Below are 23,599 nucleotides of genomic sequence, written 5' to 3'. Positions count from 1 at the left end.
CAAATCTTTCAGCGCTTCTATGATTCAGTATGTACAAATGCATCTCTACGTAGATTCAGGTCATTGTTTGTATAAAGTAACTCTTGAATAAGATTTTTTTTCTGTTTGTTTCGAGGTAACAATGGCAATTTGGGTCTTCAGTGATGTTGTTTGCCAGAATAAATTGTATGCTTCATGATTAGAAGAATAAGAGTGATCGCAAGGCGCATTAAGTACTGTTTGAGAGTAGCAGAGGCAGTTAAAGGTCCAGTGCAGTCAAAAATGTGATTTGTCTGTGTTTTATATATATTTCCACATTATGCGGTTGGAAAATACTGTGAAATGCTGATAATGCCATTTTAGTGTAAGAGCTGTTTGATCAGTTTTCCCCTCCCCACTCAGACCATTCCCAGAACGTCCTAGCAAAAGTCTTGCTTGAGAAATTGCTCTTTGCTAAGAAGCTATTTTAATTGAAAACAATCACAGTAAGGTACTTAATTATTACCCAGAAATGATTTGATATTGAAATAAGAACATCTGCATTGGACCTTTAAGAAACAGTAAATATTGTATGTTGAAGGACGGGGTTCAATGTAAAAAAAATGTAACCTTCTGGTAACACATTCAAACTTAGAAACAATGACAGACAGTAATTTACAGTTATAAGTGACAATACCTGCCGTCTTGGATTTGGCAGGAATTGAACGGCAGACACCAGTGTTGGACTTGCATTTAATGTATTCTGGCACAAAAACCTTCACATAGCACAAAACATTGTATGTAGCAAGTATCAATGCATTAAGTGATTTGGTTTGTGTGAATTGCTGCAAAATGCAGGTATTTGCACAGCATAGATTCCCAAAGCTTCTGTTAAAGTTTATCATTGAATACATGTCTTATTCAACATTAACATTTCTGTTAATATTCTTCTGTAAGCGAAAATGGGTAATGTTGAGATTTACATTGAGAGAGCAGTAGGGCTGTAAAAAGTCATACTTAATATCATGTTTACATCAGTAACACCGCTGGTATGTTGTTTTTTCCAGTCTACCAATCCTTCTGTCCTCACGTTTGAGGCAGGGGTGTCTGCTCTTGCCCATAGCTGTTCTTTGTATTCTTCCTCAGTAGGGGGAGACTAGGAATCAGCTTAGGTCTCTTGGAGACAAGACCAATAATGTGGCAGCTTGTAAGCAGACAACATGATGTCCTGTTAAAGCATCATCTGCGTCACTTCAGTATGAAGGATCCCTATTGAGTCGACCACTTTCCTGAATGAATTGAGGGAGCTCACCATTTCTTAATTTCAGTGCCACTTTTGCCCCAGGCAACAGGCAGTCTTACTGGCCCTTTGCAGAGTCCCCTTTGCAATTCATAGAGACAAGGAGAGGTCAAAAGGCCCTCATTTGGGTAACATTTGATTAATGTACAGTTCTCGCAAGACTTGAGAGGTATAATAATTATACAAGCACACTTGTGTATTACATAAAGGGTCTGGGATGAAACTCAGGCCATGTTGGGAGTTTGTTTGTGGCAGGTCTGGGTTCAAGCAGGCTTTGGAGGCTAGCACTGCACATGAATTAAGATGGAATTACAGGTAAGATGGAATTGATGTGTTTTGTGAGTACAGAGTACTCAAGTAACACTGTTTTGTTACCTATATTTAAAAAAGCACTCATTGTGACACTTTTTCAGCAGTGTTATGAGGTGAGGTGATGAGCTATAACCTTTCCAGTGAATTAGTATTTGACTGTAGATAAAAACATTGCCTCAAAGTGACTACAAAGTGAAACATCCCAACATTGTTACTACATGTAGCACCACCTCAGACTTGTAAAAGAGTTGTGGATATTGGTGGTGTTCTGCTGCCATTCTGAGCTCATCCACAGTCTTCTCCTCCAGCTTATATCAACACACATGTACAGGTTTTGTCCCTTAGATCTCTAAATTCGCCAATGGGATTGAATGCATGGATAATTGCTACAATAAACAATACATTTGTTGCAATTGCGTTGTTTGAATAATGATAAAGGTTTTGTTGCTAAACCGGTTGATAGAGAAATATCTGGGTAGCATAGCAAGATTTCTGAAAAAGTAGTAAAATGGCCACATAAAAAAGAATGAGAGAAGGGGTAAGCACAATATACAACTTGAATGCAAAGTGACAGCAAAGTACTTCTCTTATTGGGACTTCTAGTGTTTCATGAGGAACTGGAAAGTGTTCAGCGTGAGCAATGTGGGACACTGTATAAATGCCACAATTTCAAGTGGCACCTCTTTAAGTAGCACTGCTATGATTTTCTACAAGTCATTTATACTGGTTCAATCCACGAGGATGGAGAAAGACGATTAAAAAACATTATAGTCTCGCATGAGATCATTATGGTTCATTTCTTTTAATGTATTCAAACTTGTCCATTTTTTAATCTAATTTATTTTACTGAAATAAAATGTAATTAATATACTATTCTGAAGTCAACTGTGTCTGTATATTTCATGTATTTTAGATGTCTATGTCATCCTATGTCACAACAGAAAAACTCTGAGCTTAGGTAAAGCTCTTCCTGTGAACTGCCCATCTGGGCTTACATGTACACTATTTCACACCCACGGAGAGTAGAATCAAATAGGCTATTATGGTTCTTGAAACCACTGCAGTAAAGTTTTGGTTGGACATGTGGCTCATTTTTCAGAGGAATTACACGATTGCCACGATTTCACAATAAAAAAACACCATCATCCATCTCAGTTTGTCTTTCATCAGTGTGTAGCACATATTCATTCTCCAAACTAATACAGCATTTATGAGGTTTTAAAAACAATCCCATGGATGTTGCTGACATCTGTCAGTTAGTGAGCTGACACTGATTTAGTCCAAATGCTAGACTTACTTTAAGTGGACCTCAGTGGATGAATTCCCTGTAATAATATTAGGCTGTGTTTAGACAGGCAGGCCATTTCTGATCTTTTTTCCCACCAATAGGTCTTTTGACCAATCACAGATCTTTTCACATTAGATCATCTTTAGGGCTGATCTGATTGGTCAAACACATATCATAATTATGTCGCATGTCTAAATGCAGCCATAAAGGCTAAGAAACCCTGGGCTAGGTGTTGCTTGTCCCATCTATTGCTTATGACACAGTGCCACCTAGAGGAGAGTTGGGTATTTTCTGGCTATGTCCTCTGTCGTGTTAATTCCAGTAACTGAGGAAGAGTCAAGGCTGCAGGGTAGCAGCTAACCATCGAACAACTGACTACAGATAAATTCATAGTTTACATGGGCATGAAAAAAGGTAAAAATGTGATGTCATTACATGATATGCAGTCAGAGTACATTCCAAAATATACATAAAATACTGAAAAATAAACATTTAATAAATGATCCCTATATCGTCTTCTCTCAGGGTACTATCAAAAATATATTTTAGTACAATAAAACAATTCTTATAGAGAAATGACTGGACAGTCTTGAGATGAGCCCTCATCCAACATATTAAAATACATTTATAAACACCATTAACCCTCAGCTATACTAGCCTTTCTGGATCAACTCTTTTAAAGACTACAGGATAGATTTTTACAGATAATATCACTTTTTCAAACTAATCTTAAAAATAACACCATACCAGGTATTTTGTTGAATTCCTTTAGATGATAAAATATACCTTTCTACATACATGTGAGCCACTAAACCCAACCTACCAGATATATATATATATATTTATTACACACCTCTGGTCACTAGGCAATAGCTTTCATTCAAATAAATCTCCAGAAAAAAACCTTGATATGCTCAGAATAACCAGGAAGCTTCATTGCTAGGTTGTGGTGTCAGTTATCTGTTATGGTTGAACAGATTCATGTTTTATTTCTTGGCACGGTAGTGTGCCCCCACCACCATGTAGCTGTCTGGTGACAGTGGTGAGAAGTCCTTCATGTTGGGGGACTTTCCTTTGGCCCGACAGGTCCTGACCGGGGTGACCGGTGGACTCCGGCAGGGGTCATGCTTCAGCATGTAACATCCCAAGGTCTCCCAGCCTCCCCCGATGCGCACCATCACATGACGCTCATTCAGCATCTGCAGGAAGAACAAGATGGAGGGGAAAGTCAGAAACAGCAGGTACAATAAAACCCATGACTGCTATTCCATTTGAGCAACTTAACCAATTCAACCATATCACAACAAAAGTACTTGTTTGTTGCTCAGTACCTAGCTTGGTTTTGAATCCCCCTTCACCTATGTCTGATTTCAAGTAGGCCAAGGCATAGTAACCTTGGAAAATGTTATGATCCACTCCCCAGACTGAAACTGCTCTTGTATGACCCCCCTGAGCCAAGAGAAGATACCCTTCCAATCAAATATTGACCTGTTCCTTCTGCCTGTGTAACAGCTCTCATGAAAGTCAAATGATCTCTGAGCCATAGAAAGAGACAGCTTTGTCAAAATCTCATTAAGCCAAATGAAACACTGCCTCATGACGCCAGCTGAGCACATGCAGTGGACTAATCCACAGATATGCACGCACGGGCACGCAGACACGCACACAGCATTCATAAATGGTACGTTGGTGTGAAGTCACCATGTACATAGTTACACTTAGAACACCCGTGATAGCAGGCAAACACAGACATCAGCACTCTTTAAATCAAGCCCTCTGACAACTACTGCATAGACACCTTCCTCTACACATCACCCGCTGGTCTGGTGCAAATCTGACGCTACCATGGCAACAGCTCTCAAATAATACACTCAGATTGTAAGAAAATTAAAGCAGCGAAATAGAGACCGCTGTCTCTTTACAAAGCTGTAGCTCCACACAGACATCTAGATTCCCAAGAGGCCTTGCCTGGCCCTCCGTCCTGTCAACACCAGCCCACCCCCTCCTTCCTTATCGCCCATAACCCCTTCATTATGGAACCATTAAGAATGTGATAATACAAGCAGATTTACACCCCTGCTATACGCCTCCTGTCCTCCACTATGCATACTAATGGCGAGATGGACGGTGGAGGGGTGTAAGTGAATACACACACGCACATACACAAGCACCCACGTGCACACAGACAATGCCTGGTAATCCCATTTACCAACCCAAGGAGCCCCTGAGACGTGATTTGCCTCAGCTGTCCACCGGCAGATTAAAATGTTATTGCTGACAGAGGGGTCAAGTTTGACATAACACACGAACACAAGAGTAAGAGGGAGGGAGGGAGGGAGCAGTGGAGGGAAACACCTATTTATGTTTTTTTCCATTCATCAACCTTAGGTAAGAGCTGTCCATACAAATGTGGGATAAAATACTGTAGGCTATAAGGATTTGTCTTTTCAGTAGTCTCTCAAAAGCACTATATTTCAAGAGCTCTATGAGGAAAATATATTTGGGTGACTGTATTTAATTAATTACATATGTAACAGAACACTAGTCAACTCAGAACACTAGTCAAAATACGTTATGACTGTTATGGCTCTCAAAACTCAATATTCACATAGTGGAATTATGCAAGTAGACTTTCTCAGCAATTGTGCACACAACCCCCTGCGGCAGACATCTTCTTCGATATAATCAGATTCATTCTAACAGCCCCTGCCCCCCCACATGTGTGCCTTTACTCCAGCCCATAACCTTACTGCTGGATTCCCCTGTGTCCTCCTTCCCTGGCAGCTCTATTGATTCTCTCTCCTCCCGTTTGTTGTTGAAAGATTCATGAGAATGCTAATGGAGAAGAGGCCTTCACCCATCATCCACTAGGGGCCATGCTTTAACCATTCCCTTCTGAGGAAAGATTATTGTGATTGCACTGGTCATTACATGAGAGATGGAGTAATTGTATTGGAGAAATTCACATGTATCTCACTCTAAGGGAGGATCTTGTCACATGCAAAAAGTGCAGGGACTTTAGTATAACCTAACCACAGTCTCCTACTTATTCTTAAATGAAACTACTTTTTCCTTTTAGGTAACCCCATAGAACTTTAATGATTGCTTAAATGGAGATATGTCTTCTTTTTATAGCAGTCAGACCACTGCTAAAATATAAAGCAAACCAAACAAAGCTCCTATGTGTTCTGATGGAAATAGGAAGTAATGGAAGTGAGAGGTTTTAATGTCTCCCTTCTTTTCAGTGCCAGACACAGTTACCATCCCTGCTATAAAGCCTGGTGCTTAATTGGGCTTGGAGAAGAAAAGCCTTCCTTTCTTCAACAGCTGAGAATGCTGCATGGAGCCCTCGAGGGCTAGCATGATTGAAAAATCTCCAGTGGAGAGAGGGGGTGTCATACCAGGCCAGGCTTCAATGAGCTGTCTGATTAAATCACACCACTAATGACTTGGTCTTAGTAATCAATAGATTCTGCTCTTTAAAAAGCCAAGCAAACATCACATGATTCATACATCCAGACAGACATACAGGGGTTATCAGGGCATCACTCCACACATTCACAGGTAACATCTTTACAGGGGAGTGGACTGTAGTGCTCTATTCATACAGAGAAGAGAAGTCTGTTTTTAGTGATTGAGAGAAAGGACTCTGTATCCTACAGGTAGTGCTGTACAGCAGGGGTCTTCAACATTTTCTTGCCCAGGAACCTCCTCCTAGGCAACCGGCGACCCAGGGACCCCCATCATACATTAGGCGACATTAGAAAGAAAATAAGATATGCTCTTTTCTGGTGTGGATGACAATAATATACAGTATATATATTATCTTCTTTTTTTGTTATTCACAAAGCATTCATTCTGTTGTTGCTAGTGATATTATTTTTTAAAAATATATATATATTTTTTACCCCTTTTTCTCCCCAATTTCGTGGTATCCAATTGGTAGTAGTTACAGTCTTGTCTCATCACTGCAACTCCCGTACAGACTCAGGTCAAGAGCCATGCGTCCGCCGAAACACAACCCAATCAAGCCACACTGTTTCTTGACACAATGCACATCCAACCCGGAAGCCAGCCGCACCAATGTGTCGGAGGAAACACCGTACACCAGGCAACCTGGTCAGCGTGCACTGCGCCCGGCCCGCCACAGAAGTTGCTAGTGCGCGATGAGACAAGGATATCCCTACCAGCCAAACCCTTCGTAACCCGGACGACGCTGGGCCAATTGTGCATCGCCCCATGGGCCTCCCGGTCGCGGCCGGCTGCGACAGAGCCTGGGCTCGAACCCAGAATCTCTGGTGGCACAGCTAGCCCTGCGATGCAGTGCCTTAGACCACTGCGCCACCCGGGAGGCCACTAGTAATATTCTTAAAAACATTGAATTAATACAATTAAATACAATCACTTTTTTATAGTATTTTTTATTTATCTTTTTTCGGACCCCCTGCGGTACATGGGCTGCAGACCCACGGTTGAATACCTCTGCTGTACAGTAATAACAGTTAGGATGGAGATGTTGGGCACACAGACAATCTAAAGTGAAAAAGGTAACGTAGCCTGGCACAAGTCCATGCTGCTGTAATTAAATCTGTAATTAGCAGTTATGCTCAGGAAACCACAGAAGACTAAAATAAGCCAAAGTGTGTTTAGGGGAGGGCATCAGGAAAAATACAGAGCTTCAACAGATATGCAACCAAACCCCAGTCATATGACCTTGGTTGCTGAGAAACACTGAAGGATGAAAGAAAGGAAAAATACAATACCCTGAGCATGAAACCGTCAGGGTAGGCATATTTCTCAATTTTGTAAATGTTCGTCCTAAACATACAGCCTCACTGAACTTGCCCATAAACCAACAACATCCCTTGGCTATCCATTTTTATGACCTCCATTTTCTTTGATGTGGCGTAAGGGTATGTTTTCCCATGTTAGACATTTGACTATTACTGAGAAACAGGTGTTCAGTGAGTCTAAGGCAGCCATTATATCTAAATGGGCAGTAAAAATAAGGTGTCTGTTGCTCAGGGAACTAAAATTAGGAGTGAAGTTGTAACTCAGCGTGTCAGTTTATTGACAAAGACAGCTAAATCACATACTGTTATTGAGTAACACATTCTAAGCCAATGGATTTCAATGAGATTAACTGAGCATTAAAACAGTCTTCTGTTGGTGACCAATTGTCCCCAAAAGATGAGAAACAACATACGATTTGGTCTGTCAGCTCAGTGTGGACAGCAGACAGATGATGCTACAGTGTCAGTCAAGGCCATATAGGGAAAGCTTCCACTGAGGAAGCAATTGATGCATTTCTGGTTCATTGAGACCATAGAGTGCGACCCCATCCAATTATTGGTAAATTGGCTATGGAATTGAATAGTCCATTTCAGAATATATTAGATATGGAGCAACTGAGTAAAATGTGTATTTTGAATATAATCAAGTATAAATGTTAATTTTACATTATAGCTAAGATTTCACTTCTTGTTTAACAAAATAATATAGAATAACTTATTAGTAAGACACATTCAATACATATTAAGACAAATCAAGAAATACAAAACTGGGCATGTTTTAATAATACTTTTTTCCCATTAGAGGGTGTGAACTCAGTCTACCGTTGCCAAGCAACCCTGTATCCCATGGGGCTTTGCCTGGAACAAGTCCTTCTCTATAGATTCCCACTTAGTGCAGCTTAGTGCAGCAAACATACCCTCATTGCTCAATATATGTCAATCAACATTCTTAAATATCACATGATTAAAAAACAAACACATAAGGAAATGCAAAGAATGTAATATGTTGGTATTAAGTCAATACCAACAAATTAAAATCCTTACATTTCCTCATGTGGTTGTTGGTTTAAATTAATGTTTATGTCCATACAGTATGTGTCCTATAAATAATGTCACTCACTGCTGTATAGAACAATATAAATATAATCTACTTCCATGGTTTCACGCAACTGCCTGAGGTTTATTAACTCCTTATAATTAGGGTGAAGGAAGGGGTTTTGACATACTCGTACGTAGAGGACCTTCTCCCCGACACGGTAGCGTCCTTTAGGATGCTTCTCCACAGGGAACTTAGTGGGGCAGCTGCATGGCGGGTCCTCGATAATGTTTCTCACCTGAAACACAAAACATCTCTCAGATAAAGCAAACAAAGACATAACCTCGTCCTACCCGTAGGCTATACCTACCAGCATTATCAACGCTAAGAATGTTTGCTAAACAATTGGAGAGGAAGTCTGGTGTGCTAGACTAGGTCAATACTTAAGATCTTTCCTACGATACAGTCAGTGGGGCAAGATGACACTGATTAGCTACTGTATTTCTCATTACATTGATGGGTAATTCATGGTTACTTTAGGCCTATTTGAGAGTAGGTACTTACTATGTCATCCAACAAGTTGCATGTGCTTGGCGTTTTCTTAGCAGATGATTTGCTTGGACGACGCGCCTTGGGTTTAGGTGAGGGAGAGGGTGATGGTGGTGACGGCAGTAGCGGAGGATGTGAAGGAGGAGGTGGAGAGGGGGAGATAGGGGTCTCTGTAAGGCTCAGGGTTGAGATAGTATCTGTGGTTGGTGTTGTGGGAGGGGTCTCAGTGGAGGTTGTGACAATGGTAACAGATGAGGTTTGAGTGGAAGTTGTGCTAGTGGTGGTTGACGAGGATGAGATGGAAGTTGGAGGAGTAGGGTCTACTGGGGCTTGGGAAGGGGGTGGGCTTGGACTGGGAGGTGGGGTTACAGAAGCAGGGGGTGTAGGAGCACGGAGCAGCGGTAAGATCAAGGGAAGAGTTGTGGGTGAGGGGAAGGGGAAGGCCAGAGGTGATGATGGGGTGAGAGACCCTCCCTCCTCCCTCTCTATCTCTCGCTCCAGCTTCACCAACCCTGGGGGCTCCACACCATACCTGAGAGTGAGTCAGTGAGACACCACGACTGTTAGACGGTTAGTAAAGAAAGATTCCATGAACTGGGAATAGCGCGGTTGTGCAAGTCTCTGAGTGATGTACACAGAGTCATGACAACTCACCTGGCTGCAATCCTTCCCAGCTCCATAAGACAGAGACACCTCCCGAGGTTGTTTGTGGAGCACTGCCCATAAAGCACACACAACACATGTCATGGCTAAACAAATACTGTCATATTCATTTGTAAAGCCTGAGGACATGAACAGCAGCTAAATGTGCGTTTACATGAACGCACGCCCTTGACAAACCACACAGACTGTCAGGATGTCAGGACACACAAAACAACCTTCATCCTGCACCAAGCTATTTGAATATCAGGAGGCACACAGACAAAATTGAATATGTGTTTACATTTCAAGAACCACAAACATCACACATGCTACCGATTAACAACGAGTATCATTCAGCTGCTTGCAAAGATAACAGGACATTATCTGTGAGGAAAATGAAAACAAGAGCAGCATTTTGAATACGGGTGAATGTCAGTGAGGACTCAGGAGGGGTTATGCCTTTCTCCAGCGCCCAGCTATCGTTGAAGCTGAACTCAAATCCCTGTAGGCACCAGACACGTGTGTAAAGAAAACGTGGGCATGCAGGCTAAACACAGCACGCTCAATGCCTGTAATCATCCGTAGTCTTCAAAGTTAGGCTCTCCAAAGTGATTAAAATACTTATCAAAACATATCTTGTTCTAAACATGTAATTTCACAGGGACAGAAGGTGTGGTTTTGTTTTGGAGGGAAAGGAATCATGGATATACTGTGTAGTGAAATTAACTTCTGACAGTAGCCTAACATGAAAAGGAAGCACCACCAAAACACAAAAAAATGGGAAAAGTTATGGTATTATAGTTCAAATGTGAGACACATTGGACACACCTCCCGACAGTGTCCATAGGTAACCTTTGATCTTTGAAATTGGCAATGAAGTTCCTTGTCATTGCTCTATTCTGTAAATCCATCCCTACACCAGGGATGCAGCAGGGAAGCGGGAGGAGAGAAAGCAGGAATAGAGTAGAGCAGACATAATGCCACAAATACACAGTATACACTTACATGTAGTTGTACGTTGAAGTACAACAATTTAAGCAATTACGTACGTATGAAAATATACAGTATGAATGACTTTAAAATTCCTGTGTCAAACATAAATATTGAAAAATACAGCAGTCATATGTACATGTCCTATCATTCTGAGTGCAATTCACCAATAAGCCAGTTTAGTCAGACTAGGGGGCAAACTGATGTGTATGGTAGTTAAACCTACACATTAACACTCTCAGTGTCACGCATGCCCATGCAGGAACATGCCCAGGTGGAATAGGTATACCGCACACACAGTTAATATCACTAAATGTGGTCAACATGCAATAACTAGTCTCCCATGTTCCTCAGTACTGAAGGCATCAAACAGAAACAGAGGTGAATGAGTGATACATGATCCTAAGACAAGACAATCCAAGTCAGAGAAGAAGATATATCATCCCTCTATTCAAGGTACAGAGTCAGCTAGCACTGTGAGCTGACCTGCTTTCCAGCTCCACCTGAACATCTGTCTCTTTCATTCCCTTTAAACCATCTCACCCACTCGCTAAATCCTCTACAGCTAGTGAGGAAGCATGGCTGGCGTTCTCATAGTGACAGTCACAGATCAAAGCTAGGGAGTCAGTGGAGGACAAAGACAGGTGACACTGGAGTGTTTTCCCAGTGGGGCCATGCTTCTACAGGACAGAGAAGAGGACAATGGGACACAGCACAGTCTTTCCACAGGGGACAGGCTACTAATCCAGAACAGGCACAAGAAAGAAACCATTCCAGAGACTACTGCCAGAGGCCTCCCATGGTCTGATAAGAGGGTATGAGAGTATATATATGGATGAGAGTAGAGATGGGATAGGGGTCGGGAACATTATAAAAGCATATGTTCTTGTGACGTGTATGACGTGTATTGTTTCTCAATAAGATTATCTCTGGTAAATCTCTGGACGTCGCACATCCTGAGCTCAGATTAGAATCGGCAGAAGTGTGTTAATGAACTAACTGTAGGGTCTGTTGCCAATTAGCCACACCATTGCAGTGTTCATGAGTTAATCTTGTTGACTCTGACAGAGATTTACAGATTCTCTCTTAGACAACTTGATGGATATTGGCTGTTTAAGTACAGATTTGTGTCCTGTCAGTGCCAGACGGAGATGGACAAGCAAGTAGGCACTCACCCAAACCTTCAGACTCAAACAGGTAAGTCTCATCCACACCAATCTTCCGACACCAGTAGAGGAAGTTGGCAGCGTTGTCCCGGGCAAAGAAAGAGCCAGAAGTAGCATCAGCTCGCCAATGAATCACCCTGCGGACGAAGGGCTGGGGAAAATACACAGGGACAATCACCAAGTCAGTGTCAATACTCCGATTCAGCTCAATACACTGAGTATACCAAACATTAAGAACACCTTCGAAATCGTTCCACAGGGATGCTGGCTCATGTTGACTCCAATGTTCCCCACAGTTGTCAAGTTGGTTGGATGTCCTTTGGGTGGTGAACCATTCTTGATACACACAGGAAACTGTTGAGCATGAAAAACCCAGTAGCATTGCAGTTCTTGACAGAGCCTGGCACCTACTACCATACCCTGTTCAAAGGCACTTATATTTTTTGTTTTGTCCATTCAGTCTCTGAATACACAATCCATGTCTCAATTGTTTCAAGGCTTAAAAATCCTTCTTCAACCTGTCTCCTCCCCTTCATCTACACTGATTGACGTGTATTTAACAAGTGACATTAATAAGGGATCATAGCTTTCACCTGGTCAGTCTATGTCTAAGAGCAGCTGTTCTTAATGTTTTTTTCTACTCAGTGTATAACATGGTATAATTAGTGCATTATAATTATTAATAACAGCTCTTTAAAAAAAATATATATATATTATTTTTATTTTATTTAACTAGGCAAATCAGTTAAGAACAAATTTTTATTCACAATGACAGCCTAGGAACAGTGGCTAACTGCTTTGTTCGGGGTCAATCCCCGAACAATTTGGGGTCAATCCCACTACATTATCCTCTTAGCCTCAATTATTTTCTTAAAGGCCCAATGCAGCCATTTTTATGTCAATATCAAATAATTTCTGGATAACAATTAAGTACCTTACTGTAATAGTTTTCCATAAACAGTTTCCAAAAGAAACAGAAATAGCTTTTTAGCAAAAAAACTATTTCTCAAGCTAGAATTTTGCTAGGACTGTCTGGGAGTGGTCTGAATGGGGAGGGGCAAACTGAAAACTAACTGTTAATGCCAGGGAGGTTTGGAATTCTCTTTGTTATTGCTCTATTAACTAATTTACCGCCAAAACTCCATCCCACCATAACAGGCTGTAATTTAAGGCAGTCTTTTCAATCAGCTCTTACACTAAAATAGCATTATCCTCATTTTCACAATTTCACAGTATTATTCCAACCTCATAGTGTGGAAATGTATATAAAACACAAGAAAATCACATTTTTGACTGCACTGGGCCTTTACCTAATTAACCGCCTGGTGATGTCACCAGGCAAGCCGAAACTCCACCCATGCAAAACCTGCTGATTACAAGGTCCTGTGTAGATTGTATTTTCAACCAGCAAATATCAGGAAATAACACTGATCAAATGTTTTCACACTTTTACAGTGTTAGTTTCATCAGCTGTTGAACAATATTTTAAAAACAAAAAACTTGGGCCTTTATTTATTTATTTATTTATGTCTAGTCAGATGTGAACCATAGAAAGTAACTCCAACAACCAGCACTTGGGCAGATTCTGTGTAAGATTATAAACAATATTGAGTAATTTTGTTTATAAACTTAGGAAACAGTTACTAGTAAACGCAATTCAAGAATGACAATGAAGCGTGGCATTATGCTGTTCTCAGTCAGTATCAGTATCAGCAGCAGCAGCACTCTGAGAAGGGGTGAGGAGAACCACAGATGGTGACTTCAAAACCAGAGACTCTCAGTGAAACATTCTGTCCTTTATTGTCTACTTTCAAGTGATGGCTAGGTTTCAACATAATAAAAAATACACCAAATGTACACCAGAGATAGCTCAATTGCAGATCGTATCTTTAGACTGAGCCACTGAAATACAGACATCTGTATGGCATAAGTAAGTTGATGAAAGATCAATATTCTTAAATGTGATCATGTAATGTATGCTGTCTATGGTCATGTATGTTTGTATGTTACCTTGCCATTGCTGGCTTGGATCATCCTCTCCTGTAGCTCCTCGGCCAGCTGGCACAGCAGAACCCCATTATCCAGCCTGTCCATCAGGCTGTCAGCCGTGACCCCAGAGTCTGTGGTGAGAAATGTCAGTCACCAACACCATGCTAAACAGATCACAGAAAGGGGAGCCCATTTGACATCAAATAGTTGTCTTACATCATTGTGTGCTTTACATCTGATAATAATGTTTTATATTAAAAAAAAATGTACATGATAAGTGACTATATAGTGGCTACATACTGATCATGTAGAGCATTATATGTCATTACACAGGTGTTTTTGTCCTGAGGGTACTACTCACTGCGATGACACAGCTGTACTATACTGCTCCGGCATTATTTGTGAATAATGATAAGGGCGTTGATTTGGAGTAATGCATTTTTATTATGCCATATTAAACTGAAGCATTTGCCTTGTTAATGGGACCTTATTATTAACGACATCATTCTCATGCAAACTTCCTAGTTGTAGACCTAGAAAATACCTATGTGTGGCTTTGCATTGTTGCAAGTCGATCCCTATGTGTGAGTGATGGATATTATCTAGTCATCTCCCCAACAGGCTGTGACATGTTCAGGCCCTTCCTGACTTCCTTCCAATAATATCTTAACAGGGTTCCTTTCAGTGACCAGACATGCAGGAGTATTTCAAGCATTTGGGTTCATGTGTGCCTTTCCAGTTCAGAACACCAACCAATAGCTTTGTCCCCGATATTATCCAATATAAAAAGTATGATCCAATTTCATGTCCTCGCATAACCTGTATGTCATTGGGTGACATTCTAATTGATGTTCAGAAATGACAAAAATAGGCCTATGTTGCACAAGAATTGAGCTAAACCAATGCATCACATTATCTTAGTCACATTCCTTGTTCAAAGTGTTTTTAAAAGCCCCAAACTCCAAGATGGTTACAGGTTTGTTGCAGGTGTTTCGTAACAACATAAAAACCATGTGAAGGTCACCCTACCCAGAAACATGTTGAGCCAGAGAGCCAGGTCCTCTCTCATGGGCAGCAGACTGGCCTCGTGGCAGCTGGGGAGCCATTTGGTGTACTGCTGTGGGCTCTCCAGACCAGGCCCATTGTGGTGCTGTTTGGGACTGAGGGGGCAACATATTCTGAGCCCAATGAGATGTATTGGACTGTATTGGTCGTCCTCTGTTTCCACCGGACTGTTCATGGTTCCCTCCTCTTTTGCCTGCAGGACAGGAGGAAAAGAAGCTGTTAATATTATATTTCATTCATATTTAAAATATTCTGTATTGTCATTTTTCTAGATTTGCAACATTTGAATATGTCACATCAAAGGAGGGAGTTGGAGAGCTTATTTGTGATGCGACATTTCTATCTGTAAATCAGCTCTTTGTCAGAGGGGCGTCGACCTGTCTGTCAGCCTCTGGTGTTTCAATATTTTCTGTACATTTCTAGTTGTATACGTCAGGACAGTCATTCTGTTTAAAGTTTTAATAGCCTACTACAGCAAGAGTTCAACCCAACTCAAACAAGCTCTAGCCTCTCGTTCAGTTGACAGTAAATCTAATGGTGTGGAACACCCTCATTGACCCTAACCAGGCCTAGGAGTACTCCACACCTTCCTCCCAGAGCAGGAGCCAGGACAGGGGCATACAGCTGAGACAGGAGCCAAGCGTGGGCCAGGACGGGGGGGCCTATGAGAGTCATCAACAGAGCACAGTAGGAGGACTGTCCACCAGACTCCCACATGAGCGGAAAGGTTTGGAGTTGGTGGAGGTCCGGACAGGAGAAGGTTTTGGCACAGGTAAAACTCGTAATGGTCTTCAGTGTGGAAACCAAAAGCATGGATGATAAACATACAGACAACATACTAACCCACACAATAAACACAAACATGAACACACATGCACCAACCTTTTGTCATAACTGTTAGTGTAACTGATGTCAGGAAAGGATTTCATAGACAAACATCTAAAGCCAAGAGTGAATCCCCTGGCACTATTCTATGCCTCATTTCTCCTCTTTCCAGACAAGTATTCATCATAAAGGCCAACCCCATGCAGAGACATGCTTTGGCTTCCCGTAATCCCCACAGTTAATCTGCAGGGGTAAGAAAACAACACATGCACCGGGGTTGCAGAAAAGGACTGAAGAAAATATACTGGTCAACTTCAACAAACACTGTTACCATAAGATGCCCAGATTCTATGGTATGTACATAACTTCAGATGTGCCGTTCATTTCAATTGCCAAGAAAATGTGAGTTCTGTTTAAAGTCACAGACTATTGGAAGGTAAAACAAACTGATTGCTGACAGGGACGTAACCCCCACAGAAGCCATCACTCTAATTGTACTGAAAATAGCATTTGTTGATAGGATACACATGTGCAAACAGTATAATTTCAAGGTATTGTCCTATTGTCTTCAAATATTGACTATGGAGCTGTCATGCTGTCACATAGACACCCACATGAAAAAATATAAGTTTCCTATAGAATTCTACAATAAACTGTAGTATACTGTAGAATACTATACTACACACCGTAGTATCCTTCTATCATGCGTAGTACTTACTATAGAATGTTGTAGTATACTATAGAATACTATAGTAAATACTACAGTATTTAATTTGCATATACCCTGCCCATTCCCCTCCCTATATCACAATTTGTGTCACCCATAATTGAGAAACATACATGAAAAGTATAGACCATATACTGTATTTCCTACAAGTTTTAGAAAAGAGCAGAAGAGCTGAACTATCCGTTCAGAATTTCTCCAGTAGGTTTCCTGAAGGAGAAAGCCTCCACTTCTATGTCAAAGATAATAAAACAAACACACTATAGTAAAAGTGGTATATATAAAGATCCAGTCCAATTAAAAAATTGGAGACCTCTTACACTTCAGTGTTGTGATGCAAAAATCCTAGCAAAATGCTTGGCGCATAGAATAAAAAAAGTTTTGTCAGATATTATTCATCCTAATCAGACAGGTTTTTTACATGGACGATACATTGGAGATAATATAAGGCAAGTACTGGAAACAATAGAACACTATGAAATATCGGGGACACCAGGTCTGGTTTTCATAGCTGATTTTGAAAAGGCTTTTGATAAAGTACGACTGGAGTTTATATATAAATGCCTAGAATATTTCAATTTTGGGGAATCTCTTATAAAATGGGTTAAAATTATGTATAGTAACCCTAGGTGTAAAATAGTAAATAATGGCTACATCTCAGAAAGTTTTAAACTATCTAGAGGAGTAAAACAAGGTTGTCCACTATCGGCATATCTATTTATTATTGCCATCGAAATGTTAGCTGTTAAAATTAGATCAAACATTAATATTAATGGATTAGAAATCCGTGGCTTAAAAACGAAGGTGTCATTGTACGCTGATGATTCATGTTTTCTTTTAAAACCACAACTAGAGTCTCTCCACGGCCTCATAGAGGATCTAGATACCTTTGCTATCCTCTCTGGATTAAAACCAAATTATGATAAATGTACCATATTACGTATTGGATCACTAAAAAATACACATTTTATATTGCCATGTAGTTTACCAATTAAATGGTCTGACGGAGATGTGGACATACTCGGTATAAAAATCCCAAAAGAAAGAAATGATCTCACTCCAATAAATTTTTATAGAAAGTTAGCAAAAATAGATAAGATCTTGCTACCATGGAAAGGAAAATACTTGTCTATTTGTGGAAAAATCACCCTGATTAACTCTTTAGTCATATCACAGTTTACCTATTTGCTTATGGTTTTGCCTACACCTAGTGACCTGCTTTTTAAATTATATGAACAAAAAATATTCCATTTTATTTGGAACGGCAAGCCAGATAAAATTAAAAGGGCCTATTTATATAACGAATATGAATTCGGAGGGCAGAAATTATTAAATATTAAAGCATTAGACCTCTCACTAAAGGCATCAGTCATACAAAAGTTATACTTAAATCCAAACTGGTTCTCTAGTAAATTGGTACGAATGTCTCATCCTATGTTCAAGAAGGGCCTTTTTCCCTTTATTCAGATTACACCTGCTCACTTTCGGTTGTTTGAAAAGGAAATAATCTCTAAAATATCCTTATTTTTTAAACAAGCCTTAGAAAGTTGGTTGCAATTTCAGTTTAATCCACCTGAAAGGACGGAACAAATAGTACAACAAATATTGTGGTTAAATTCAAATATAGTAATTGATAAAAAAACTGTATTTATCGAAGAAATGTTTAAAAAAGGTATAATTTTTGTGAATGATATCATAAATAGGACTGGTGGAGTTATGTCACACATGCAGCTAACACAGACATATGGAAATGTCTGCTCTACCCAAAATTACAACCAATTAATTGCAGCATTACCACAAAAATGGAAGAGGCAAGTAGAAGGGGAAAAAAGTAAGGAACTTGTATGTCGGCCCTGTATTAAAGAACATAAATGGTTAAAGAAAAGTGTGATAAATAAAAACATATACCAATTTCATTTAAGGACCAAAAAACTGACAGCTGTGCCATATAAATTGCAAAATAGTTGGGAAGAGATTTTCGATGTACCCATTCCATGGCACATGGTTTATGAATTGATACGCAAAACAACGCCGGATTCAAAACTTCGAATTTTTCAATTTAAATTACTGTACAAAATTCTTGCAACTAATAGAATGTTATATATATGGGGTATACAATCTTCCCAGCTCTGCAGATTCTGTTGTGAGGAGGCAGAGTCATTAGATCATTTATTTTGGTATTGTCCATATGTAGCTCGTTTTTGGTCACAGGTCCAGGAATGGCTGAAGAATTGCAACATTTGCCTAGAACTAACGCTACAGATAGCAATACTGGGGGATTTGAAAAGCCATAGTCAATCAATCAATAATATAATAATTATTTTAGCAAAAATGTTTATTTTTAATTTACAATCTGTAGAAGCTATGAGAATAGGAAGGTTCAAATCTTTTGTGAAGCATCACAGCACAGTTGAAAAATATATGGCAAATAAAAATCCGAAATGGATGATGTTGGAAGATAGATGGGAAGGGTTGAGTGGAACTGAAGGGTGGGACTAATAACAAGATAAACAATGTAGGGCATACGGGATCTGTGAAATGTGTATAGGTGCGGAGCTTTTGTGAAATAGCACAGTTACAAGTGGAAATAAAATTGGATGGACAACAGAAATAGAGGAAGGACTAAGAACAAACAAGAGAGAACTATTATAAAGTAGTCTGTGTCTGTAAAATAGGTATAAGATGTATAAATTGAAGGTAAAAGCAGAAGTGTTTATTAGTTTACTCCAATTGGGGGAGCGGTGGTAGGGTTGCGGGGAATAATAATAAAGGTATATTCTTTAAAAAAGTATGTATGTCTATATAGGTATGTGTATGTATATATGTATATATGTATGCATGCGTGTATGGATATATATATTTACCCAAAAAAATATGGGGGATTGGAAATGATGCAGACAATTACATTGGAAGCAACATTCTTTCCGCAATATTAAGCTGATCCACCCCAATAAAAAAAAAAAAAAAAAAAAAAAAAAAAAAAACACACTATAGTAAATACTACTGTAATGTCCGCAAAAACACTACAGTACATACTACAGTACACTACAGTCCGCAAAAACACTACAGTAAAGTACATTCCGTTAAAACACTACAGTAAATACTACAGTACACTTCAATCCGCAAAAGCACTACAGTAATTACTATAGTATATATTACAGTTCTCTTTCACTACAGTATTTATACAGTGCATTCGGAAATTATTCAGACCCCTTGACTTTTTCCACATTTTGTTACGTTACAGTCTTATTCTAAAATTGATTAAATTGTTTTTTTCCCTCATCAATCTACACACAATACTCCATAATGACAAAGCAAAAACAGTTTTTTATAAATATTTATAAAAAACAGAAATACCTTATTTACATAAGTATTCAGACCCTTTGCTATGAGACTCAAAATTGAGCTCAGGTGCATCCTGTTTCCATTGATCATTCTTGAGATGTTTCTACAACCTGATTGGAGTCCACCTGTGGTAAATTCAATTGATTGGACATGATTTGTAAAGGCATACAACTGTCTATATAAGGTGTCAAAGTTGACAGTGCACGTCAGAGCAAAAACCAAGCCATGAGTTCGAAGGAATTGTCCGTAGAGCTCCTTGACAGGATTGTGTTGACGCACAGATCTGGGGAAGGGTACCAAAAAATGTCTGCAGCATTGAAGGTCCCAAGGAAACACTGTGGCCTCCATCCTTCTTAAATGGAAGAATTTTGGAACCACCAAGACTTTTCCTAGAGCTGGCCGCCCGGCCAAACTGAGCAATCGAGGGAGAAGAGCCTTGGTCAGGGAGGTGACTAAGAACCTGATGGTCCCTCTGAAAGAGCTTCAGATTTCCTCTGTGGAGATGGGAGAACCTTCAAGAACAACAACCATCTCTGCAGCACTCCACCAATCAGGCCTTTATGGTAGAGTGGCCAGACGGAAGCCACTCCTCAGTAAAAAGCACATGAGAGCCCGCTTGGAGTTTGCCAAAAGGCACCTAAAGGACTTTCAGACCATGGGAAACAAGATTCTCTGTTCTGATGAAACCAAGACTGTTTGGCCTGAATGCCAAGCATCACATCTGGAGGAAACCTGGCACGATCCCTACGGTGAAGCATGGTGGTGGCAGCATCATGCTGTGGGGATGTTTTTCAGTGGCAGAGACTGGAAGACTAGTCAGGATCGAGGGAAAGATAATTGGAGCAAAGTATAGAGAGATCCTTGATGAAATCCTGCTCCAAAGCGCTCAGGACCTCCGCCTGGGGCGAAGGTTCACCATCCAACAGGACAACGACCTCTAACAGCCAAGACAATGCAGGGATGGCTTCGGGACAAGTCTCTGAAGGTCCTTGAGTGGTCCAGCCAGAGCCCGGTCTTGAACTCGATCAAACATCTCTGGAGAGACCTGAAAATAGCTGTGCAGCGACACTCCCCATCCAACCTGCCAGAGCAGAATGGGAGAAACTACCTAAATACAGGTGTGCCAAGCTTGTAGAGTCATACACAAGAAGACTCAGGTCTGTAATCGCTGCCAAAGGTGCTTCAACAAAGTACTGAGTAAAGGGTCTGAATACTTATGTAAATGTGATGTTATTTGCAAAAATGTCTTTGTCATTATGCAGTATTGTGTGTAGATTGATGAGGGGGAAAAAACTATTTAATCAATTTTAGGCTGTAACATAACAAAATGTTGAAAATGTCAAGGGGTCTGAATACTTTCTGAATGTACTGTACTATAGTTAACTGTAAATACTAAAGTATACACTACAATGAATACTACAGTAAAGTCTGACAAAACACTACAATGAATACTACAGTATTTATGCCATAGCATGCCATAGTATTTTTTCAGTTGGGCAGGAAGGCCTACATAGTTTACGCAACACAAGCCCCAGGTTAACCTGTCTGGCTCTGGCGTTCCGCTAGCGGAACTCCTCCCACATTCCACTGAAAAGGCAGAGCGCGAAATTCAAAAGATATTTTTTAGAAATATTTAACTTTCACACATTAACAAGTCCAATACAGCAAATGAAAGATACACATCTTGTGAATCCAGTCAACATGTCCGATTTTTAAAATGTTTTACAGCGAAAACACCACATATATTTATGTTAGCTCACCACCAAATACAAAAAAGGACAGACATTTTTCACAGCACAGGTAGCATGCACAAAGCCAACCTAACTAACCAAGAACCAACCAAACTAACCAAGAAACAACTTCATCAGATGACAGTCTTATAACATGTTATACAATAAATCTATGTTTTGTTCGAAAAATGTGCATATTTGAGGTATAAATCAGTTTTACATTGCAGCTACCATCACAGCTACCGTCACAAATAGGACCGAAGCAGCCAGAGTAATTACAGACACCAACGTCAAATACCTAAATACTCATCATAAAACATTTCTGAAAAATCGATGGTGTACAGCAAATTAAAGACAAACATCTTGTGAATCCAGCCAATATTTCCGATTTTTTAAGTGTTTTACAGCGAAAACACAATATCGCATTATATTAGCTTACTACAATAGCCTACCACACTACCGCATTCATTCATCAAGGCACGTTAGCGATAGCAATAGGCACGTTAGCGATAGGGAATAAACCAGCAAAAGATATTAATTTTTGACTAACCTTGATAAGCTTCATCAGATGACAGTCCTATAACATCAGGTTATACATACACTTATGTTTTGTTCGAAAATGTGCATATTTAGAGCTGAAATCAGTGGTTATACATTGTGCTAACGTAGCATCTTTTTCCCACAACGTCCAGATATTTTTCTGACACTTTTTCTGACACACATATTCTGACCAAATAACTATTCATAAACATAACAAAAAAATACATGTTGTATAGGAAATGATAGATACACTAGTTCTTAATGCAATCGCCGTGTTAGAATTCTAAAAATAACTTCATTACGACATCCAGCTTAGGTATAGCGAGAGAGTACCCAAAATCTGGGCGCAAACGACTAGTACAACATGTTCGACAGATATATGAAATAGCATCATAAAATGGGTCCTACTTTTGCTGATCTTCCATCAGAATGTTGTACAAGGGGTCCTTTGTCCAGAACAATCGTTGTTTGGTTTTAGAACGGCCTTTTCCCCTCTCGATTTAGCAAGCACACTTGCCAAGTGGCGCGAATCTCTCCATCGTCAACAAACTCAGAGAACGGAACACGGCAAAACTCCCGAAAAAATTTCAATAATCTGATTAAACTATATTGAAAAAACATACTTTACGATGATATTGTCACATGTATCAAATAAAATCAAAGCCGGAGATATTAGTCGTCCATAACGACAGCTTATCAGAAGGCAAATCCAGGTCCCTTCTCGCGCTCTCCAGAAAACAGGAAACTGGTGACACGTCATGCCAAGAGCTATTATTCGAGCCCAGATCAAGTTACACACTCAATTTCTTCTCTCACTGCTTGTCGACATCTAGTGGAAGACGTATGAAGTGCATCTAAACTAATAAATATCAAGGACTTTAATAGGCAGGCACTAGAACAGTGCATCGATTTCAGATTTTCCACTTCCTGTCAGGAAGTTTGCTGCAAAAGGAGTTCTGTTTTACTCACAGATATAATTCAAACGGTTTTAGAAACTAGAGAGTGTTTTCTATCCAATAGTAATAATAATATGCATATTGTACGAGCAAGAATTGAGTACGAGGCCGTTTAAATTGGGCACGATTTTCCCCCAAAGTGAAAACAGCGCCCTCTGTCCTCAACAGGTTTTAAGGAAGACACCTGGGAGACCTGGGAGCTGTATGGAATACAGGCAGGTAGGAAGGGGGAGGAATGGCTGCTACTACCTATGTAGTCCATTTGCTAGTGAAAGCAGGTAGATGGCGCAGCAAGCACACAACCTACAGCAACAGTAGTAGGTCAATGTACCAACAAAGCCCTCAAACATGGACAGATCAGATTGATGACCTTGTAGACTTATGGTCCCTC

General features: G+C 40.1%; 1 pseudogene; it reads right to left on the bottom strand.

Annotated features, from left to right (window-relative positions):
* Window positions 1-3,844: 3,844 nt before the first annotated feature.
* On the bottom strand, window positions 3,845-15,805 carry LOC120024803 (annotated as a pseudogene).
* Window positions 15,806-23,599: the final 7,794 nt, after the last annotated feature.

The sequence above is a fragment of the Salvelinus namaycush genome, chromosome 30 (assembly GCF_016432855.1).
Source record: "Salvelinus namaycush isolate Seneca chromosome 30, SaNama_1.0, whole genome shotgun sequence".
Taxonomy (NCBI): domain Eukaryota; kingdom Metazoa; phylum Chordata; class Actinopteri; order Salmoniformes; family Salmonidae; genus Salvelinus; species Salvelinus namaycush.
The sequence above is the reverse complement of the archived record's forward strand: the minus strand, read 5'-3'. Positions and strand labels throughout refer to the sequence as shown.